We start from the raw sequence: 14,968 nt of genomic DNA, 5'->3' as shown, positions 1-14,968 counted from the left end.
ATTTGTTCCTTATGCTTGCCCCTACTACTACTACTACTACTAGTCGTTGGGTGTCAAGCGCGGTGGGAAAAGTCACACAGTAATCGTCAAAAATAAGAAAATGAGGTCATATAGATCACGCTCCCGCGTCATCCTTGTCACGTGGCGCAAAAATATATTTAAAAAGGGGAATGCAACACGAGGACTTCCCAGGAGGTCACCCATCCTAGTACTACTCTCAGCCAAGCACGCTTAACTTCGGAGTTCTGATGGGATCCGGTGCTTTAGTGCTGGTATGATCGCATCCGACATGCAACTATCTATTTGTTCCTTATGCTTGCCCCTACTACTACTACTACTACTAGTCGTTGGGTGTCAAGCGCGGTGGGAAAAGTCACACAGTAATCGTCAAAAATAAGAAAATGAGGTCATATAGATCACGCTCCCGCGTCATCCTTGTCACGTGGCGCAAAAATATATTTAAAAAGGGGAATGCAACACGAGGACTTCCCAGGAGGTCACCCATCCTAGTACTACTCTCGCCCAAGCGCGCTTAACTTCGGAGTTCTGATGGGATCCGGTGCTTTAGTGCTGCTATGATCGCATCCGACATGCAACTATCTATTTGTTCCTTATGCTTGCCCCTACTACTACTACTACTACTACTACTACTAGTCGTTGGGTGTCAAGCGCGGTGGGAAAAGTCACACAGTAATCGTCAAAAATAAGAAAATGAGGTCATATAGATCACGCTCCCGCGTCATCCTTATCACGTGGCGCAAAAATATATTTAAAAAGGGGAATGCAACACGAGGACTTCGCAGGAGGTCACCCATCCTAGTACTACTATCGCCCAAGCACGCTTAACTTCGGAGTTCTGATGGGATCCGGTGCTTTAGTGCTGGTATGATCGCATCCGACATGCAACTATCTATTTGTTCCTTATGCTTGCCCCTATTACTATTACTACTACTACTACTACTACTACTACTACTACTACTAGTCGTTGGGTGTCAAGCGCGGTGGGAAAAGTCACACAGTAATCGTCAAAAATAAGAAAATGAGGTCATATAGATCACGCTCCCGCGTCATCCTTGTCACGTGGCGCAAAAATATATTTAAAAAGGGGAATGCAACACGAGGACTTCCCAGGAGGTCACCCATCCTAGTACTACTCTCGCCCAAGCACGCTTAACTTCGGAGTTCTGATGGGATCCGGTGCTTTAGTGCTGGTATGATCGCATCCGACATGCAACTATCTATTTGTTCCTTATGCTTGCCCCTACTACTACTACTACTACTACTACTAGTCGTTGGGTGTCAAGCGCGGTGGGAAAAGTCACACAGTAATCGTCAAAAATAAGAAAATGAGGTCATATAGATCACGCTCCCGCGTCATCCTTGTCACGTGGCGCAAAAATATATTTAAAAAGGGGAATGCAACACAAGGACTTCCCAGGAGGTCACCCATCCTAGTACTACTATCGCCCAAGCACGCTTAACTTCGGAGTTCTGATGGGATCCGGTCCTTTAGTGCTGGTATGATCGCATCCGACATGCAACTATCTATTTGTTCCTTATGCTTGCCCCTACTACTACTACTACTACTAGTCGTTGGGTGTCAAGCGCGGTGGGAAAAGTCACACAGTAATCGTCAAAAATAAGAAAATGAGGTCATATAGATCACGCTCCCGCGTCATCCTTGTCACGTGGCGCAAAAATATATTTAAAAGGGGGAATGCAACACGATGACTTCCCAGGACGTCACCCATCCTAGTACTACTCTCGCCCAAGCACGCTTAACTTCGGAGTTCTGATGGGATCCGGTGCTTTAGTGCTGGTATGATCGCATCCGACATGCAACTATCTATTTGTTCCTTATGCTTGCCCCTACTACTACTACTACTACTACTACTACTAGTCGTTGGGTGTCAAGCGCGGTGGGAAAAGTCACACAGTAATCGTCAAAAATAAGAAAATGAGGTCATATAGATCACGGTCCCGCGTCATCCTTGTCACGTGGCGCAAAAATATATTTAAAAAGGGGAATGCAACACGAGGACTTCCCAGGAGGTCACCCATCCTAGTACTACTCTCGCCCAAGCACGCTTAACTTCGGAGTTCTGATGGGATATGGTGCTTTAGTGCTGGTATGATCGCATCTGACATGCAACTATCTATTTGTTCCTTATGCTTGCCCCTACTACTACTACTACTACTAGTCGTTGGGTGTCAAGCGCGGTGGGAAAAGTCACACAGTAATCGTCAAAAATAAGAAAATGAGGTCATATAGATCACGCTCGCGCGTCATCCTTGTCACGTGGCGCAAAAATATATTTGAAAAGGGGAATGCAACACGAGGACTTCCCAGGAGGTCACCCATCCTAGTACTACTCTCGCCCAAGCACGCTTAACTTCGGAGTTCTGATGGGATCCGGTGCTTTAGTGCTGGTATGATCGCATCCGACATGCAACTATCTATTTGTTCCTTATGCTTGCCCCTACTACTACTACTACTACTACTACTACTACTAGTCGTTGGGTGTCAAGCGCGGTGGGAAAAGTCACACAGTAATCGTCAAAAATAAGAAAATGAGGTCATATAGATCACGTTCCCGCGTCATCCTTGTCACGTGGCGCAAAAATATATTTAAAAATGGGAATGCAACACGAGGACTTCCCAGGAGGTCACCCATCCTAGTACTACTCTCGCCCAAGCACGCTTAACTTCGGAGTTCTGATGGGATCCGGTGCTTTAGTGCTGGTATGATCGCATCCGACATGCAACTATCTATTTGTTCCTTATGCTTGCCCCTACTACTACTACTACTACTATTACTACTACTACTACTACTACTACTACTACTACTACTACTACTACTAGTCGTTGGGTGTCAAGCGCGGTGGAAAAGTCACACAGTAATCGTCAAAAATAAGAAAATGAGGTCATATAGATCACGCTCCCGCGTCATCCTTGTCACGTGGCGCAAAAATATATTTAAAAAGGGGAATGCAACACAAGGACTTTCCAGGAGGTCACCCATCCTAGTACTACTATCGCCCAAGCACGCTTAACTTTGGAGTTCTGATGGGATCCGGTGCTTTAGTGCTGGTATGATCGCATCCGACATGCAACTATCTATTTGTTCCTTATGCTTGCCCCTACTACTACTACTACTACTAGTCGTTGGGTGTCAAGCGCGGTGGGAAAAGTCACACAGTAATCGTCAAAAATAAGAAAATGAGGTCATATAGATCACGCTCCCGCGTCATCCTTGTCACGTGGCGCAAAAATATATTTAAAAAGGGGAATGCAACACGAGGACTTCCCAAGAGGTCACCCATCCTAGTACTACTATCGCCCAAGCACGCTTAACTTTGGAGTTCTGATGGGATCCGGTGCTTTAGTGCTGGTATGATCGCATCCGACATGCAACTATCTATTTGTTCCTTATGCTTGCCCCTACTACTACTACTACTACTAGTCGTTGGGTGTCAAGCGCGGTGGGAGAAGTCACACAGTAATCGTCAAAAATAAGAAAATGAGGTCATATAGATCACGTTCCCGCGTCATCCTTGTCACGTGGCGCAAAAATATATTTAAAAAGGGGAATGCAACACGAGGACTTCCCAGGAGGTCACCCATCCTAGTACTACTCTCGCCCAAGCACGCTTAACTTCGGAGTTCTGATGGGATCCGGTGCTTTAGTGCTGGTATGATCGCATCCGACATGCAACTATCTATTTGTTCCTTATGCTTGCCCCTACTACTACTACTACTACTACTACTACTAGTCGTTGGGTTTCAAGCGCGGTGGGAAAAGTCACACAGTAATCGTCAAAAATAAGAAAATGAGGTCATATAGATCACGGTCCCGCGTCATCCTTGTCACGTGGCGCAAAAATATATTTAAAAAGGGGAATGCAACACGAGGACTTCCCAGGAGGTCACCCATCCTAGTACTACTCTCGCCCAAGCACGCTTAACTTCGGAGTTCTGATGGGATATGGTGCTTTAGTGCTGGTATGATCGCATCCGACATGCAACTATCTATTTGTTCCTTATGCTTGGCCCTACTACTACTACTACTAGTCGTTGGGTGTCAAGCGTGGTGGGAAAAGTCACACAGTAATCGTCAAAAATAAGAAAATGAGGTCATATAGATCACGCTCCCGCGTCATCCTTGTCACGTGGCGCAAAAATATATTTAAAAAGGGGAATGCAACACGAGGACTTCCCAGGAGGTCACCCATCCTAGTACTACTCTCGCCCAAGCACGCTTAACTTCGGAGTTCTGATGGGATCCGGTGCTTTAGTGCTGGTATGATCGCATCCGACATGCAACTATCTATTTGTTCCTTATGCTTGCCCCTACTACTACTACTACTACTACTACTACTACTACTACTAGTCGTTGGGTGTCAAGCGCGGTGGGAAAAGTCACACAGTAATCGTCAAAAATAAGAAAATGAGGTCATATAGATCACGGCCCCGCGTCATCCTTGTCACGTGGCGCAAAAATATATTTAAAAAGGGGAATGCAACACGAGGACTTCCCAGGAGGTCACCCATCCTAGTACTACTCTCGCCCAAGCACGCTTAACTTCGGAGTTCTGATGGGATCCGGTGCTTTAGTGCTGGTATGATCGCATCCGACATGCAACTATCTATTTGTTCCTTATGCTTGCCCCTACTACTACTACTACTAGTCGTTGGGTGTCAAGCGCGGTGGGAAAAGTCACACAGTAATCGTCAAAAATAAGAAAATGAGGTCATATAGATCACGGTCCCGCGTCATCCTTGTCACGTGGCGCAAAAATATATTTAAAAAGGGGAATGCAACACGAGGACTTCCCAGGAGGTCACCCATCCTAGTACTACTCTCGCCCAAGCACGCTTAACTTGGAAGTTCTGATGGGATATGGTGCTTTAGTGCTGGTATGATCGCATCCGACATGCATCTATCTATTTGTTCCTTATGCTTGCCCCTACTACTACTACTACTACTAGTCGTTGGGTGTCAAGCGCGGTGGGAAAAGTCACACAGTAATCGTCAAAATAAGAAAATGAGGTCATATAGATCACGCTCCCTCGTCATCCTTGTCACGTGGCGCAAAAATATATTTAAAAAGGGGAATGCAACACGAGGACTTCCCAGGAGGTCACCCATCCTAGTACTACTCTCGCCCAAGCACGCTTAACTTCGGAGTTCTGATGGGATCCGGTGCTTTAGTGCTGGTATGATCGCATCCGACATGCAACTATCTATTTGTTCCCTATGCTTGCCCCTACTACTACTACTACCACTACTACTACTACTAGTCGTTGGGTGTCAAGCGCGGTCGGAAAAGTCACACAGTAATCGTCAAAAATAAGAAAATGAGGTCATATAGATCACGGTCCCGCGTCATCCTTGTCACGTGGCGCAAAAATATATTTAAAAAGGGGAATGCAACACGAGAACTTCCCAGGAGGTCACCCATCCTAGTACTACTCTCGCCCAAGCGCGCTTAACTTCGGAGTTCTGATGGGATCCGGTGCTTTAGTGCTGGTATGATCGCATCCGACATGCAACTATCTATTTGTTCCTTATGCTTGCCCCTAATACTACTACTACTACTACTACTACTACTACTACTAGTCGTTGGGTGTCAAGCGCGGTGGGAAAAGTCACACAGTAATCTTCAAAAATAAGAAAATGAGGTCATATAGATCACGCTCCCGCGTCATCCTTGTCACGTGGCGCAAAAATATATTTAAAAAGGGGAATGCAACACGAGGACTTCCCAGGAGGTCACCCATCCTAGTATTACTATCACCCAAGCACGCTTAACTTCGGAGTTCTGATGGGATCCGGTGCTTTAGTGCTGGTATGATCGCATCCGACAAGCAACTATCTATTTGTTCCTTATGCTCGCCCCTACTACTACTACTACTACTACTACTACTACTACTACTAGTCGTTGGGTGTCAAGCGCGGTGGGAAAAGTCACACAGTAATCGTCAAAAATAAGAAAATGAGGTTATATAGATCACGCTCCCGCGTCATCCTTGTCACGTGGCGTAAAAATATATTTAAAAAGGGGAATGCAACACGAGCACTTCCCAGGAGGTCACCCATCCTAGTACTACTCTCGCCCAAGCACGCTTAACTTCGGAGTTCTGATGGGATCCGGGGCTTTAGTGCTGGTATGATCGCATCAGACATGCAACTATCTATTTGTTCCTTATGCTTGCCCCTACTACTACTACTACTACTACTACTACTACTACTAGTCGTTGGGTGTCAAGCGCGGTGGGAAAAGTCACACAGTAATCGTCAAAAATAAGAAAATGAGGTCATATAGATCACGCTCCCGCGTCATCCTTGTCACGTGGCGCAAAAATATATTTAAAAAGGGGAATGCAACACGAGGACTTCCCAGGAGGTCACCCATCCTAGTACTACTCTCGCCCAAGCACGCTTAACTTCGGAGTTTTGATGGGATCCGGTGCTTTAGTGCTGGTATGATCGCATCCGACATGCAACTATCTATTTGTTCCTTATGCTTGCCCCTACTACTACTACTACTACTAGTACTACTACTACTAGTCGTTGGGTGTCAAGCGCGGTGGGAAAAGTCACACAATAATCGTCAAAAATAAGAAAATGAGGTCATATAGATCACGGTCCTGCGTCATCCTTGTCACGTGGCGCAAAAATATATTTAAAAAGGGGAATGCAACACGAGGACTTCCCAGGAGGTCACCCATCCTAGTACTACTCTCGCCCAAGCACGCTTAACTTCGGAGTTCTGATGGGATCCGGTGCTTTAGTGCTGGTATGATCGCATCCGACATGCAACTATCTATTTGTTCCTTATGCTTGCCCCTACTACTACTACTACTACTAGTCGTTGGGTGTCAAGCGCGGTGGGAAAAGTCACACAGTAATCGTCAAAAATAAGAAAATGAGGTCATATAGATCACGGTCCCGCGTCATCCTTGTCACGTGGCGCAAAAATATATTTAAAAAGGGGAATGCAACACGAGGACTTCCCAGGAGGTCACCCATCCTAGTACTACTCTCGCCCAAGCGCGCCTAACTTCGGAGTTCTGATGGGATCCGGTGCTTTAGTGCTGGTATGATCGCATCCGACATGCAACTATCTATTTGTTCCTTATGCTTGCCCCTAATACTACTACTACTACTACTACTACTACTACTAGTCGTTGGGTGTCAAGCGCGGTGGGAAAAGTCACACAGTAATCGTCAAAAATAAGAAAATGAGGTCATATAGATCACGCTCCCGCGTCATCCTTGTCACGTGGCGCAAAAATATATTTAAAAAGGGGAATGCAACACGAGGACTTCCCAGGAGGTCACCCATTCTAGTACTACTATCACCCAAGCACGCTTAACTTCAGAGTTCTGATGGGATCCGGTGCTTTAGTGCTGGTATGATCGCATCCGACATGCAACTATCTATTTGTTCCTTATGCTTGCCCCTACTACTACTACTACTACTACTACTACTACTACTAGTACTAGTCGTTGGGTGTCAAGCGCGGTGGGAAAAGTCACACAGTAATCGTCAAAAATAAGAAAATGAGGTCATATAGATCACGCTCCCGCGTCATCCTTGTCACGTGGCGCAAAAATATATTTAAAAAGGGGAATGCAACACGAGGACTTCCCAGGAGGTCACCCATCCTAGTACTACTCTCGCCCAAGCACGCTTAACTTCGGAGTTCTGATGGGATCCGGTGCTTTAGTGCTGGTATGATCGCATCCGACATGCAACTATCTATTTGTTCCTTATGCTTGCCCCTACTACTACTACTACTACTAGTCGTTGGGTGTCAAGCGCGGTGGGAAAAGTCACACAGTAATCGTCAAAAATAAGAAAATGAGGTCATATAGATCACGCTCCCGCGTCATCCTTGTCACGTGGCGCAAAAATATATTTAAAAAGGGGAATGCAACACAAGGACTTCCCAGGAGGTCACCCAACCTAGTACTACTTTCGCCCAAGCACGCTTAACTTCGGAGTTCTAATGGGATCCGGTGCTTTAGTGCTGGTATGATCGCATCCGACATGCAACTATCTATTTGTTCCTTATGCTTGCCCCTACTACTACTACTACTACTACTAGTCGTTGGGTGTCAAGCGCGGTGGGAAAAGTCACACAGTAATCGTCAAAAATAAGAAAATGAGGTCATATAGATCACGCTCCCACGTCATCCTTGTCACGTGGCGCAAAAATATATTTAAAAAGGGGAATGCAACATGAGGACTTCCCAGGAGGTCACCCATCCTAGTACTACTCTCGCCCAAGCACGCTTAACTTTGAAGTTCTGATGGGATCCGGTGCTTTAATGCTGGTATGATCGCATCCGACATGCAACTATCTATTTGTTCCTTATGCTTGCCCCTACTACTACTACTACTACTAGTGGTTGGGTGTCAAGCGCGGTGGGAAAAGTCACACAGTAATCGTCAAAAATAAGAAAATGAGGTCATATAGATCACGGTCCCGCGTCATCCTTGTCACGTGGCGCAAAAATATATTTAAAAAGGGGAATGCAACACGAGGACTTCCCAGGAGGTCACCCATCCTAGTACTACTCTCGCCCAAGCACGCTTAACTTCGGAGTTCTGATGGGATCCGGTGCTTTAGTGCTGGTATGATCGCATCCGACATGCAACTATCTATTTGTTCCTTATGCTTGCCCCTACTACTACTACTACTACTACTACTACTACTAGTAGTTGGGTGTCAAGCGCGGTGGGAAAAGTCACACAGTAATCGTCAAAAATAAGAAAATGAGGTCATATAGATCACGGTCCCGCATCATCCTTGTCACGTGGCGCAAAAATATATTTAAAAAGGGGAATGCAACACGAGGACTTCCCAGGAGGTCGCCCATCCGAGTACTACTCTCGCCCAAGCACGCTTAACTTCGGAGTTCTGATGGGATCCGGTGCTTTAGTGCTGGTATGATCGCATCCAACATGCAACTATCTATTTGTTCCTTATGCTTGCCCCTACTACTACTACTACTACTAGTCGTTGGGTGTCAAGCGCGGTGGGAAAAGTCACACAGTAATCGTCAAAAATAAGAAAATGAGGTCATATAGATCACGGTCCCGCATCATCCTTGTCACGTGGCGCAAAAATATATTTAAAAAGGGGAATGCAACACGAGGACTTCCCAGGAGGTCACCCATCCGAGTACTACTCTCGCCCAAGCACGCTTAACTTCGGAGTTCTGATGGGATCCGGTGCTTTAGTGCTGGTATGATCGCATCCAACATGCAACTATCTATTTGTTCCTTATGCTTGCCCCTACTACTACTACTACTACTAGTCGTTGGGTGTCAAGCGCGGTGGGAAAAGTCACACAGTAATCGTCAAAAATAAGAAAATGAGGTCATATAGATCACGGTCCCGCGTCATCCTTGCCACGTGGCGCAAAAATATATTTAAAAAGGGGAATGCAACACGAGGACTTCCCAGGAGGTCACCCATCCTAGAACTACTCTCGCCCAAGCATGCTTAACTTCGGAGTTCTGATGGATCCGGTGCTTTAGTGCTGGTATGATCGCATCCGACATGCAACTATCTATTTGTTCCTTATGCTTGCCCCTACTACTACTACTACTACTAGTCGTTGGGTGTCAAGCGCGGTGGGAAAAGTCACACAGTAATCGTCAAAAATAAGAAAATGAGGTCATATAGATCACGCTCCCGCGTCATCCTTGTCACGTGGCGCAAAAATATATTTAAAAAGGGGAATGCAACACGAGGACTTCCCAGGAGGTCACCCATCCTAGTACTACTCTCGCCCAAGCACGCTTAACTTCGGAGTTCTGATGGGATCCGGTGCTTTAGTGCTGGTATGATCGCATCCGACATGCAACTATCTATTTGTTCCTTATGCTTGCCCCTACTACTACTACTACTACTACTACTAGTCGTTGTGTGTCAAGCGCGGTGGGAAAAGTCACATAGTAATCGTCAAAAATAAGAAAATGAGGTCATATGGATCACGCTCCCGCGTCATCCTTGTCACGTGGCTTAAAAATATATTTAAAAAGGGGAATGCAACACGAGGACTTCCCAGGAGGTCACCCATCCTAGTACTACTCTCGCCCAAGCACGCTTAACTTTAGAGTTCTGATGGGATCCGGTGCTTTAGTGCTGGTATGATCGCATCCGACATGCAACTATCTATTTGTTCCTTATGCTTGCCCCTACTACTACTACTACTACTACTACTACTACTACTACTACTACTACTACTACTACTACTACTACTAGTCGTTGGGTGTCAAGCGCGGTGGGAAAAGTCACACAGTAATCGTCAAAAATAAGAAAATGAGGTCATATAGATCACGGTCCCGCGTCATCCTTGTCACGTGGCGCAAAAATATATTTAAAAAGGGGAATGCAACACGAGGACTTACCAGGAGGTCACCCATCCTAGTACTACTCTCGCCCAAGCACGCTTAACTTCGGAGTTCTGATGGGATCCGGGGCTTTAGTGCTGTTATGATCGCATCAGACATGCAACTATCTATTTGTTCCTTATGCTTGCCCCTACTACTACTACTACTACTACTACTACTAGTGGTTGGGTGTCAAGCGCGGTGGGAAAAGTCACACAGTAATCGTCAAAAATAAGAAAATGAGGTCATATAGATCACGGTCCCGCGTCATCCTTGTCACGTGGCACAAAAATATATTTAAAAAAGGGAATGCAACACGAGGACTTCCCAGGAGGTCACCCATCCTAGTACTACTCTCGCCCAAGCACGCTTAACTTCGGAGTTCTGATGGGATCCGGGGCTTTAGTGCTGGTATGATCGCATCAGACATGCAACTATCTATTTGTTCCTTATGCTTGCCCCTACTACTACTACTACTACTACTACTACTAGTGGTTGGGTGTCAAGCGCGGTGGGAAAAGTCACACAGTAATCGTCAAAAATAAGAAAATGAGGTCATATAGATCACGGTCCCGCGTCATCCTTGTCACGTGGCGCAAAAATATATTTAAAAAAGGGAATGCAACACGAGGACTTCCCAGGAGGTCACCCATCCTAGTACTACTCTCGCCCAAGCACGCTTAATTTCGGAGTTCTGATGGGATCCGGTGCTTTAGTGCTGGTATGATCGCATCCGACATGCAACTATCTATTTGTTTCTTATGCTTGCCCCTACTACTACTAGTCGTTGGGTGTCAAGCGCGGTGGGAAAAGTCACACAGTAATCGTCAAAAATAAGAAAATGAGGTCATATAGATCACGCTCCCGCGTCATCCTTGTCACGTGGCGCAAAAATATATTTAAAAAGGGGAATGCAACACAAGGACTTCCCAGGAGGTCACCCATCCTAGTACTACTCTCGCCCAAGCACGCTTAACTTCGGAGTTCTGATGGGATCCGGTGCTTTAGTGCTGGTATGATCGCATCCGACATGCAACTATCTATTTGTTCCTTATGCTTGCCCCTACTATTACTACTACTACTAGTCGTTGGGTGTCAAGCGCGTTGGGAAAAGTCACACAGTAATCGTCAAAAATAAGAAAATAAGGTCATATAGATCACGCTCCCGCGTCATCCTTGTCAGGTGGCGCAAAAATATATTTAAAAAGGGGAATGCAACACGAGGACTTCCCAGGAGGTCACCCATCCTAGTACTACTCCCGCCCAAGCACGCTTAACTTTGGAGTTCTGATGGGATCCGGTGCTTTAGTGCTGGTATGATCGCATACGACATGCAACTATCTATTTGTTCCTTATGCTTGCCCCTACTACTACTACTACTACTACTACTACTACTACTACTACTACTACTACTAGTAGTAGTTGGGTGTCAAGCGCGGTGGGAAAAGTCACACAGTAATCGTCAAAAATAAGAAAATGAGGTCATATAGATCACGGTCCCGCGTCATCCTTGTCACGTGGCGCAAAAATATATTTAAAAAAGGGAATGCAACACGAGGACTTCCTAGGAGGTCACCCATCCTAGTACTACTCTCGCCCAAGCACGCTTAACTTCGGAGTTCTGATGGGATCCGGTGCTTTAGTGCTGGTATGATCGCATCCGACATGCAACTATCTATTTGTTCCTTATGCTTGCCCCTACTACTACTACTACTACTAGTGGTTGGGTGTCAAGCGCGGTGGGAAAAGTCACACAGTAATCGTCAAAAATAAGAAAATGAGGTCATATAGATCACGCTCCCGCGTCATCCTTGTCACGTGGCGCAAAAATATATTTAAAAAGGGGAATGCAACACGAGGACTTCCCAGGAGGTCACCCATCCTAGTACTACTCTCGCCCAAGCACGCTTAACTTCGGAGTTCTGATGGGATCCGGTGCTTTAGTGCTGGTATGATCACATCCGAAATGCAACTATCTATTTGTTCCTTATGCTTGCCCCTACTACTACTACTACTACTACTACTACTAGTCGTTGGGTGTCAAGCGCGGTGGGAAAAGTCACACAGTAATCGTCAAAAATAAGAAAATGAGGTCATATAGATCACGCTCCCGCGTCATCCTTGTCACGTGGCGCAAAAATATATTTAAAAAGGGGAATGCAACACAAGGACTTCCCAGGAGGTCACCCATCCTAGTACTACTCTCGCCCAAGCACGCTTAACTTCGGAGTTCTGATGGGATCCGGTGCTTTAGTGCTGGTATGATCGCATCCGACATGCAACTATCTATTTGTTCCTTATGCTTGCCCCTACTACTACTACTACTACTAGTGGTTGGGTGTCAAGCGCGGTGGGAAAAGTCACACAGTAATCGTCAAAAATAAGAAAATGAGGTCATATAGATCACGGTCCCGCGTCATCCTTGTCACGTGGCGCAAAAATATATTTAAAAAGGGGAATGCAACACGAGGACTTCCCAGGAGATCACCCATCCTAGTACTACACTCGCCCAAGCACGCTTAACTTTGGAGTTCTGATGGGATCCGGTGCTTTAGTGCTGGTATGATCGCATCCGACATGCAACTATCTATTTGTTCCTTATGCTTGCCCCTACTACTACTACTACTACTACTACTACTACTACTACTACTACTACTACTACTACTACTACTACTACTACTACTACTACTACTACTACCACTAGTCGTTGGGTGTCAAGCGCGGTGGGAAAAGTCACACAGTAATCGTCAAAAATAAGAAAATGAGGTCATATAGATCACGGTCCCGCGTCATCCTTGCCACGTGGCGCAAAAATATATTTAAAAAGGGGAATGCAACACGAGGACTTCCCAGGAGGTCACCCATCCTAGAACTACTCTCGCCCAAGCATGCTTAACTTCGGAGTTCTGATGGATCCGGTGCTTTAGTGCTGGTATGATCGCATCCGACATGCAACTATCTATTTGTTCCTTATGCTTGCCCCTACTACTACTACTACTACTAGTCGTTGGGTGTCAAGCGCGGTGGGAAAAGTCACACAGTAATCGTCAAAAATAAGAAAATGAGGTCATATAGATCACGCTCCTGCGTCATCCTTGTCACGTGGCGCAAAAATATATTTAAAAAGGGGAATGCAACACGAGGACTTCCCAGGAGGTCACCCATCCTAGTACTACTCTCGCCCAAACACGCTTAACTTCGGAGTTCTGATGGGATCCGGTGCTTTAGTGCTGGTATGATCGCATCCGACATGCAACTATCTATTTGTTCCTTATGCTTGCCCCTACTACTACTACTACTAGTCGTTGGGTGTCAAGCGCGGTGGGAAAAGTCACACAGTAATCGTCAAAAATAAGAAAATGAGGTCATATGGATCACGCTCCCGCGTCATCCTTGTCACGTGGCGCAAAAATATATTTAAAAAGGGGAATGCAACACGAGGACTTCCCAAGAGGTCACCCATCCTAGTACTACTCTCGCCCAAGCACGCTTAACTTTAGAGTTCTGATGGGATCCGGTGCTTTAGTGCTGGTATGATCGCATCCGACATGCAACTATCTATTTGTTCCTTATGCTTGCCCCTACTACTACTACTACTACTACTACTACTACTACTACTACTACTACTACTACTACTACTACTACTACTACTACTACTAGTCGTTGGGTGTCAAGCGCGGTGGGAAAAGTCACACAGTAATCGTCAAAAATAAGAAAATGAGGTCATATAGATCACGGTCCCGCGTCATCCTTGTCACGTGGCGCAAAAATATATTTAAAAAGGGGAATGCAACACGAGGACTTACCAGGAGGTCACCCATCCTAGTACTACTCTCGCCCAAGCACGCTTAACTTCGGAGTTCTGATGGGATCCGGGGCTTTAGTGCTGGTATGATCGCATCAGACATGCAACTATCTATTTGTTCCTTATGCTTGCCACTACTACTACTACTACTACTACTACTACTACTACTAGTGGTTGGGTGTCAAGCGCGGTGGGAAAAGTCACACAGTAATCGTCAAAAATAAGAAAATGAGGTCATATAAATCACGGTCCCGCGTCATCCTTGTCACGTGGCGCAAAAATATATTTAAAAAAGGGAATGCAACACGAGGACTTCCCAGGAGGTCACCCATCCTAGTACTACTCTCGCCCAAGCACGCTTAACTTCGGAGTTCTGATGGGATCCGGGGCTTTAGTGCTGGTATGATCGCATCAGACATGCAACTATCTATTTGTTCCTTATGCTTGCCCCTACTACTACTACTACTACTACTACTAGTGGTTGGGTGTCAAGCGCGGTGGGAAAAGTCACACAGTAATCGTCAAAAATAAGAAAATGAGGTCATATAGATCACGGTCCCGCGTCATCCTTGTCACGCGGCGCAAAAATATATTTAAAAAAGGGAATGCAACACGAGGACTTCCCAGGAGGTCACCCATCCTAGTACTACTCTCGCCCAAGCACGCTTAACTTCGGAGTTCTGATGGGATCCGGTGCTTTAGTGCTGCTATGATCGCATCCGACATGCAACTATCTATTTGTTCCTTATG

General features: G+C 45.8%; 48 non-coding genes across 48 annotated transcripts; all 48 read right to left on the bottom strand.

The window, feature by feature from the left end:
• Positions 1 to 167: 167 nt before the first annotated feature.
• On the bottom strand, positions 168 to 286 carry LOC123431602. The gene has a single exon (XR_006623193.1). It is a non-coding gene; the product is annotated as a 5S ribosomal RNA (ribosomal RNA).
• Positions 287 to 468: 182 nt separating this feature from the next.
• On the bottom strand, positions 469 to 587 carry LOC123431975. Its single transcript, XR_006623578.1, has one exon. It is a non-coding gene; the product is annotated as a 5S ribosomal RNA (ribosomal RNA).
• A 191-nt stretch (positions 588 to 778) lies between these two features.
• LOC123431608 lies at positions 779 to 897 on the bottom strand. The gene has a single exon (XR_006623198.1). It is a non-coding gene; the product is annotated as a 5S ribosomal RNA (ribosomal RNA).
• A 209-nt stretch (positions 898 to 1,106) lies between these two features.
• On the bottom strand, positions 1,107 to 1,225 carry LOC123434870. The gene has a single exon (XR_006626139.1). It is a non-coding gene; the product is annotated as a 5S ribosomal RNA (ribosomal RNA).
• A 188-nt stretch (positions 1,226 to 1,413) lies between these two features.
• LOC123432790 lies at positions 1,414 to 1,532 on the bottom strand. Its single transcript, XR_006624359.1, has one exon. It is a non-coding gene; the product is annotated as a 5S ribosomal RNA (ribosomal RNA).
• A 182-nt stretch (positions 1,533 to 1,714) lies between these two features.
• On the bottom strand, positions 1,715 to 1,833 carry LOC123432543. Its single transcript, XR_006624120.1, has one exon. It is a non-coding gene; the product is annotated as a 5S ribosomal RNA (ribosomal RNA).
• Positions 1,834 to 2,024: 191 nt separating this feature from the next.
• LOC123432721 lies at positions 2,025 to 2,143 on the bottom strand. Its single transcript, XR_006624290.1, has one exon. It is a non-coding gene; the product is annotated as a 5S ribosomal RNA (ribosomal RNA).
• Positions 2,144 to 2,325: 182 nt separating this feature from the next.
• On the bottom strand, positions 2,326 to 2,444 carry LOC123434869. Its single transcript, XR_006626138.1, has one exon. It is a non-coding gene; the product is annotated as a 5S ribosomal RNA (ribosomal RNA).
• Positions 2,445 to 2,638: 194 nt separating this feature from the next.
• On the bottom strand, positions 2,639 to 2,757 carry LOC123434867. The gene has a single exon (XR_006626137.1). It is a non-coding gene; the product is annotated as a 5S ribosomal RNA (ribosomal RNA).
• Positions 2,758 to 2,986: 229 nt separating this feature from the next.
• LOC123432979 lies at positions 2,987 to 3,105 on the bottom strand. Its single transcript, XR_006624543.1, has one exon. It is a non-coding gene; the product is annotated as a 5S ribosomal RNA (ribosomal RNA).
• A 182-nt stretch (positions 3,106 to 3,287) lies between these two features.
• Positions 3,288 to 3,406, bottom strand: LOC123432121. Its single transcript, XR_006623720.1, has one exon. It is a non-coding gene; the product is annotated as a 5S ribosomal RNA (ribosomal RNA).
• A 182-nt stretch (positions 3,407 to 3,588) lies between these two features.
• On the bottom strand, positions 3,589 to 3,707 carry LOC123434866. Its single transcript, XR_006626136.1, has one exon. It is a non-coding gene; the product is annotated as a 5S ribosomal RNA (ribosomal RNA).
• A 191-nt stretch (positions 3,708 to 3,898) lies between these two features.
• LOC123432176 lies at positions 3,899 to 4,017 on the bottom strand. The gene has a single exon (XR_006623773.1). It is a non-coding gene; the product is annotated as a 5S ribosomal RNA (ribosomal RNA).
• A 179-nt stretch (positions 4,018 to 4,196) lies between these two features.
• On the bottom strand, positions 4,197 to 4,315 carry LOC123434864. The gene has a single exon (XR_006626134.1). It is a non-coding gene; the product is annotated as a 5S ribosomal RNA (ribosomal RNA).
• Positions 4,316 to 4,515: 200 nt separating this feature from the next.
• On the bottom strand, positions 4,516 to 4,634 carry LOC123434863. The gene has a single exon (XR_006626133.1). It is a non-coding gene; the product is annotated as a 5S ribosomal RNA (ribosomal RNA).
• A 179-nt stretch (positions 4,635 to 4,813) lies between these two features.
• Positions 4,814 to 4,932, bottom strand: LOC123432974. Its single transcript, XR_006624538.1, has one exon. It is a non-coding gene; the product is annotated as a 5S ribosomal RNA (ribosomal RNA).
• Positions 4,933 to 5,113: 181 nt separating this feature from the next.
• On the bottom strand, positions 5,114 to 5,232 carry LOC123434862. Its single transcript, XR_006626132.1, has one exon. It is a non-coding gene; the product is annotated as a 5S ribosomal RNA (ribosomal RNA).
• A 194-nt stretch (positions 5,233 to 5,426) lies between these two features.
• LOC123436112 lies at positions 5,427 to 5,545 on the bottom strand. Its single transcript, XR_006627348.1, has one exon. It is a non-coding gene; the product is annotated as a 5S ribosomal RNA (ribosomal RNA).
• A 200-nt stretch (positions 5,546 to 5,745) lies between these two features.
• Positions 5,746 to 5,864, bottom strand: LOC123432823. The gene has a single exon (XR_006624394.1). It is a non-coding gene; the product is annotated as a 5S ribosomal RNA (ribosomal RNA).
• Positions 5,865 to 6,064: 200 nt separating this feature from the next.
• LOC123438835 lies at positions 6,065 to 6,183 on the bottom strand. The gene has a single exon (XR_006629954.1). It is a non-coding gene; the product is annotated as a 5S ribosomal RNA (ribosomal RNA).
• A 197-nt stretch (positions 6,184 to 6,380) lies between these two features.
• LOC123437657 lies at positions 6,381 to 6,499 on the bottom strand. Its single transcript, XR_006628832.1, has one exon. It is a non-coding gene; the product is annotated as a 5S ribosomal RNA (ribosomal RNA).
• Positions 6,500 to 6,696: 197 nt separating this feature from the next.
• Positions 6,697 to 6,815, bottom strand: LOC123434861. Its single transcript, XR_006626131.1, has one exon. It is a non-coding gene; the product is annotated as a 5S ribosomal RNA (ribosomal RNA).
• Positions 6,816 to 6,997: 182 nt separating this feature from the next.
• LOC123431869 lies at positions 6,998 to 7,116 on the bottom strand. Its single transcript, XR_006623466.1, has one exon. It is a non-coding gene; the product is annotated as a 5S ribosomal RNA (ribosomal RNA).
• Positions 7,117 to 7,313: 197 nt separating this feature from the next.
• Positions 7,314 to 7,432, bottom strand: LOC123432886. Its single transcript, XR_006624454.1, has one exon. It is a non-coding gene; the product is annotated as a 5S ribosomal RNA (ribosomal RNA).
• A 203-nt stretch (positions 7,433 to 7,635) lies between these two features.
• On the bottom strand, positions 7,636 to 7,754 carry LOC123434860. Its single transcript, XR_006626130.1, has one exon. It is a non-coding gene; the product is annotated as a 5S ribosomal RNA (ribosomal RNA).
• A 182-nt stretch (positions 7,755 to 7,936) lies between these two features.
• Positions 7,937 to 8,055, bottom strand: LOC123431738. The gene has a single exon (XR_006623326.1). It is a non-coding gene; the product is annotated as a 5S ribosomal RNA (ribosomal RNA).
• A 185-nt stretch (positions 8,056 to 8,240) lies between these two features.
• On the bottom strand, positions 8,241 to 8,359 carry LOC123432873. The gene has a single exon (XR_006624442.1). It is a non-coding gene; the product is annotated as a 5S ribosomal RNA (ribosomal RNA).
• Positions 8,360 to 8,541: 182 nt separating this feature from the next.
• LOC123434858 lies at positions 8,542 to 8,660 on the bottom strand. Its single transcript, XR_006626128.1, has one exon. It is a non-coding gene; the product is annotated as a 5S ribosomal RNA (ribosomal RNA).
• Positions 8,661 to 8,854: 194 nt separating this feature from the next.
• Positions 8,855 to 8,973, bottom strand: LOC123435967. The gene has a single exon (XR_006627209.1). It is a non-coding gene; the product is annotated as a 5S ribosomal RNA (ribosomal RNA).
• Positions 8,974 to 9,155: 182 nt separating this feature from the next.
• LOC123435219 lies at positions 9,156 to 9,274 on the bottom strand. The gene has a single exon (XR_006626477.1). It is a non-coding gene; the product is annotated as a 5S ribosomal RNA (ribosomal RNA).
• A 182-nt stretch (positions 9,275 to 9,456) lies between these two features.
• LOC123433185 lies at positions 9,457 to 9,574 on the bottom strand. Its single transcript, XR_006624729.1, has one exon. It is a non-coding gene; the product is annotated as a 5S ribosomal RNA (ribosomal RNA).
• A 182-nt stretch (positions 9,575 to 9,756) lies between these two features.
• Positions 9,757 to 9,875, bottom strand: LOC123434857. The gene has a single exon (XR_006626127.1). It is a non-coding gene; the product is annotated as a 5S ribosomal RNA (ribosomal RNA).
• Positions 9,876 to 10,063: 188 nt separating this feature from the next.
• Positions 10,064 to 10,182, bottom strand: LOC123438010. The gene has a single exon (XR_006629170.1). It is a non-coding gene; the product is annotated as a 5S ribosomal RNA (ribosomal RNA).
• A 227-nt stretch (positions 10,183 to 10,409) lies between these two features.
• On the bottom strand, positions 10,410 to 10,528 carry LOC123433181. The gene has a single exon (XR_006624724.1). It is a non-coding gene; the product is annotated as a 5S ribosomal RNA (ribosomal RNA).
• Positions 10,529 to 10,719: 191 nt separating this feature from the next.
• Positions 10,720 to 10,838, bottom strand: LOC123437858. Its single transcript, XR_006629025.1, has one exon. It is a non-coding gene; the product is annotated as a 5S ribosomal RNA (ribosomal RNA).
• Positions 10,839 to 11,029: 191 nt separating this feature from the next.
• Positions 11,030 to 11,148, bottom strand: LOC123437244. Its single transcript, XR_006628436.1, has one exon. It is a non-coding gene; the product is annotated as a 5S ribosomal RNA (ribosomal RNA).
• A 173-nt stretch (positions 11,149 to 11,321) lies between these two features.
• Positions 11,322 to 11,440, bottom strand: LOC123435271. The gene has a single exon (XR_006626527.1). It is a non-coding gene; the product is annotated as a 5S ribosomal RNA (ribosomal RNA).
• A 182-nt stretch (positions 11,441 to 11,622) lies between these two features.
• Positions 11,623 to 11,741, bottom strand: LOC123437283. Its single transcript, XR_006628472.1, has one exon. It is a non-coding gene; the product is annotated as a 5S ribosomal RNA (ribosomal RNA).
• A 215-nt stretch (positions 11,742 to 11,956) lies between these two features.
• LOC123435592 lies at positions 11,957 to 12,075 on the bottom strand. The gene has a single exon (XR_006626837.1). It is a non-coding gene; the product is annotated as a 5S ribosomal RNA (ribosomal RNA).
• A 182-nt stretch (positions 12,076 to 12,257) lies between these two features.
• LOC123435166 lies at positions 12,258 to 12,376 on the bottom strand. Its single transcript, XR_006626427.1, has one exon. It is a non-coding gene; the product is annotated as a 5S ribosomal RNA (ribosomal RNA).
• A 191-nt stretch (positions 12,377 to 12,567) lies between these two features.
• Positions 12,568 to 12,686, bottom strand: LOC123435270. Its single transcript, XR_006626526.1, has one exon. It is a non-coding gene; the product is annotated as a 5S ribosomal RNA (ribosomal RNA).
• A 182-nt stretch (positions 12,687 to 12,868) lies between these two features.
• On the bottom strand, positions 12,869 to 12,987 carry LOC123438895. The gene has a single exon (XR_006630010.1). It is a non-coding gene; the product is annotated as a 5S ribosomal RNA (ribosomal RNA).
• A 254-nt stretch (positions 12,988 to 13,241) lies between these two features.
• Positions 13,242 to 13,359, bottom strand: LOC123433184. The gene has a single exon (XR_006624728.1). It is a non-coding gene; the product is annotated as a 5S ribosomal RNA (ribosomal RNA).
• A 182-nt stretch (positions 13,360 to 13,541) lies between these two features.
• On the bottom strand, positions 13,542 to 13,660 carry LOC123435885. Its single transcript, XR_006627130.1, has one exon. It is a non-coding gene; the product is annotated as a 5S ribosomal RNA (ribosomal RNA).
• A 179-nt stretch (positions 13,661 to 13,839) lies between these two features.
• On the bottom strand, positions 13,840 to 13,958 carry LOC123438481. The gene has a single exon (XR_006629620.1). It is a non-coding gene; the product is annotated as a 5S ribosomal RNA (ribosomal RNA).
• A 239-nt stretch (positions 13,959 to 14,197) lies between these two features.
• On the bottom strand, positions 14,198 to 14,316 carry LOC123432503. The gene has a single exon (XR_006624082.1). It is a non-coding gene; the product is annotated as a 5S ribosomal RNA (ribosomal RNA).
• Positions 14,317 to 14,513: 197 nt separating this feature from the next.
• Positions 14,514 to 14,632, bottom strand: LOC123437857. The gene has a single exon (XR_006629024.1). It is a non-coding gene; the product is annotated as a 5S ribosomal RNA (ribosomal RNA).
• A 188-nt stretch (positions 14,633 to 14,820) lies between these two features.
• Positions 14,821 to 14,939, bottom strand: LOC123437714. The gene has a single exon (XR_006628888.1). It is a non-coding gene; the product is annotated as a 5S ribosomal RNA (ribosomal RNA).
• Positions 14,940 to 14,968: the final 29 nt, after the last annotated feature.

Source organism: Hordeum vulgare, chromosome 2H (assembly GCF_904849725.1).
Source record: "Hordeum vulgare subsp. vulgare chromosome 2H, MorexV3_pseudomolecules_assembly, whole genome shotgun sequence".
NCBI classification, from domain to species: domain Eukaryota; kingdom Viridiplantae; phylum Streptophyta; class Magnoliopsida; order Poales; family Poaceae; genus Hordeum; species Hordeum vulgare.
Note: the sequence above shows the minus strand (reverse complement) of the source record. Positions and strands in the feature narration are given on the sequence as shown.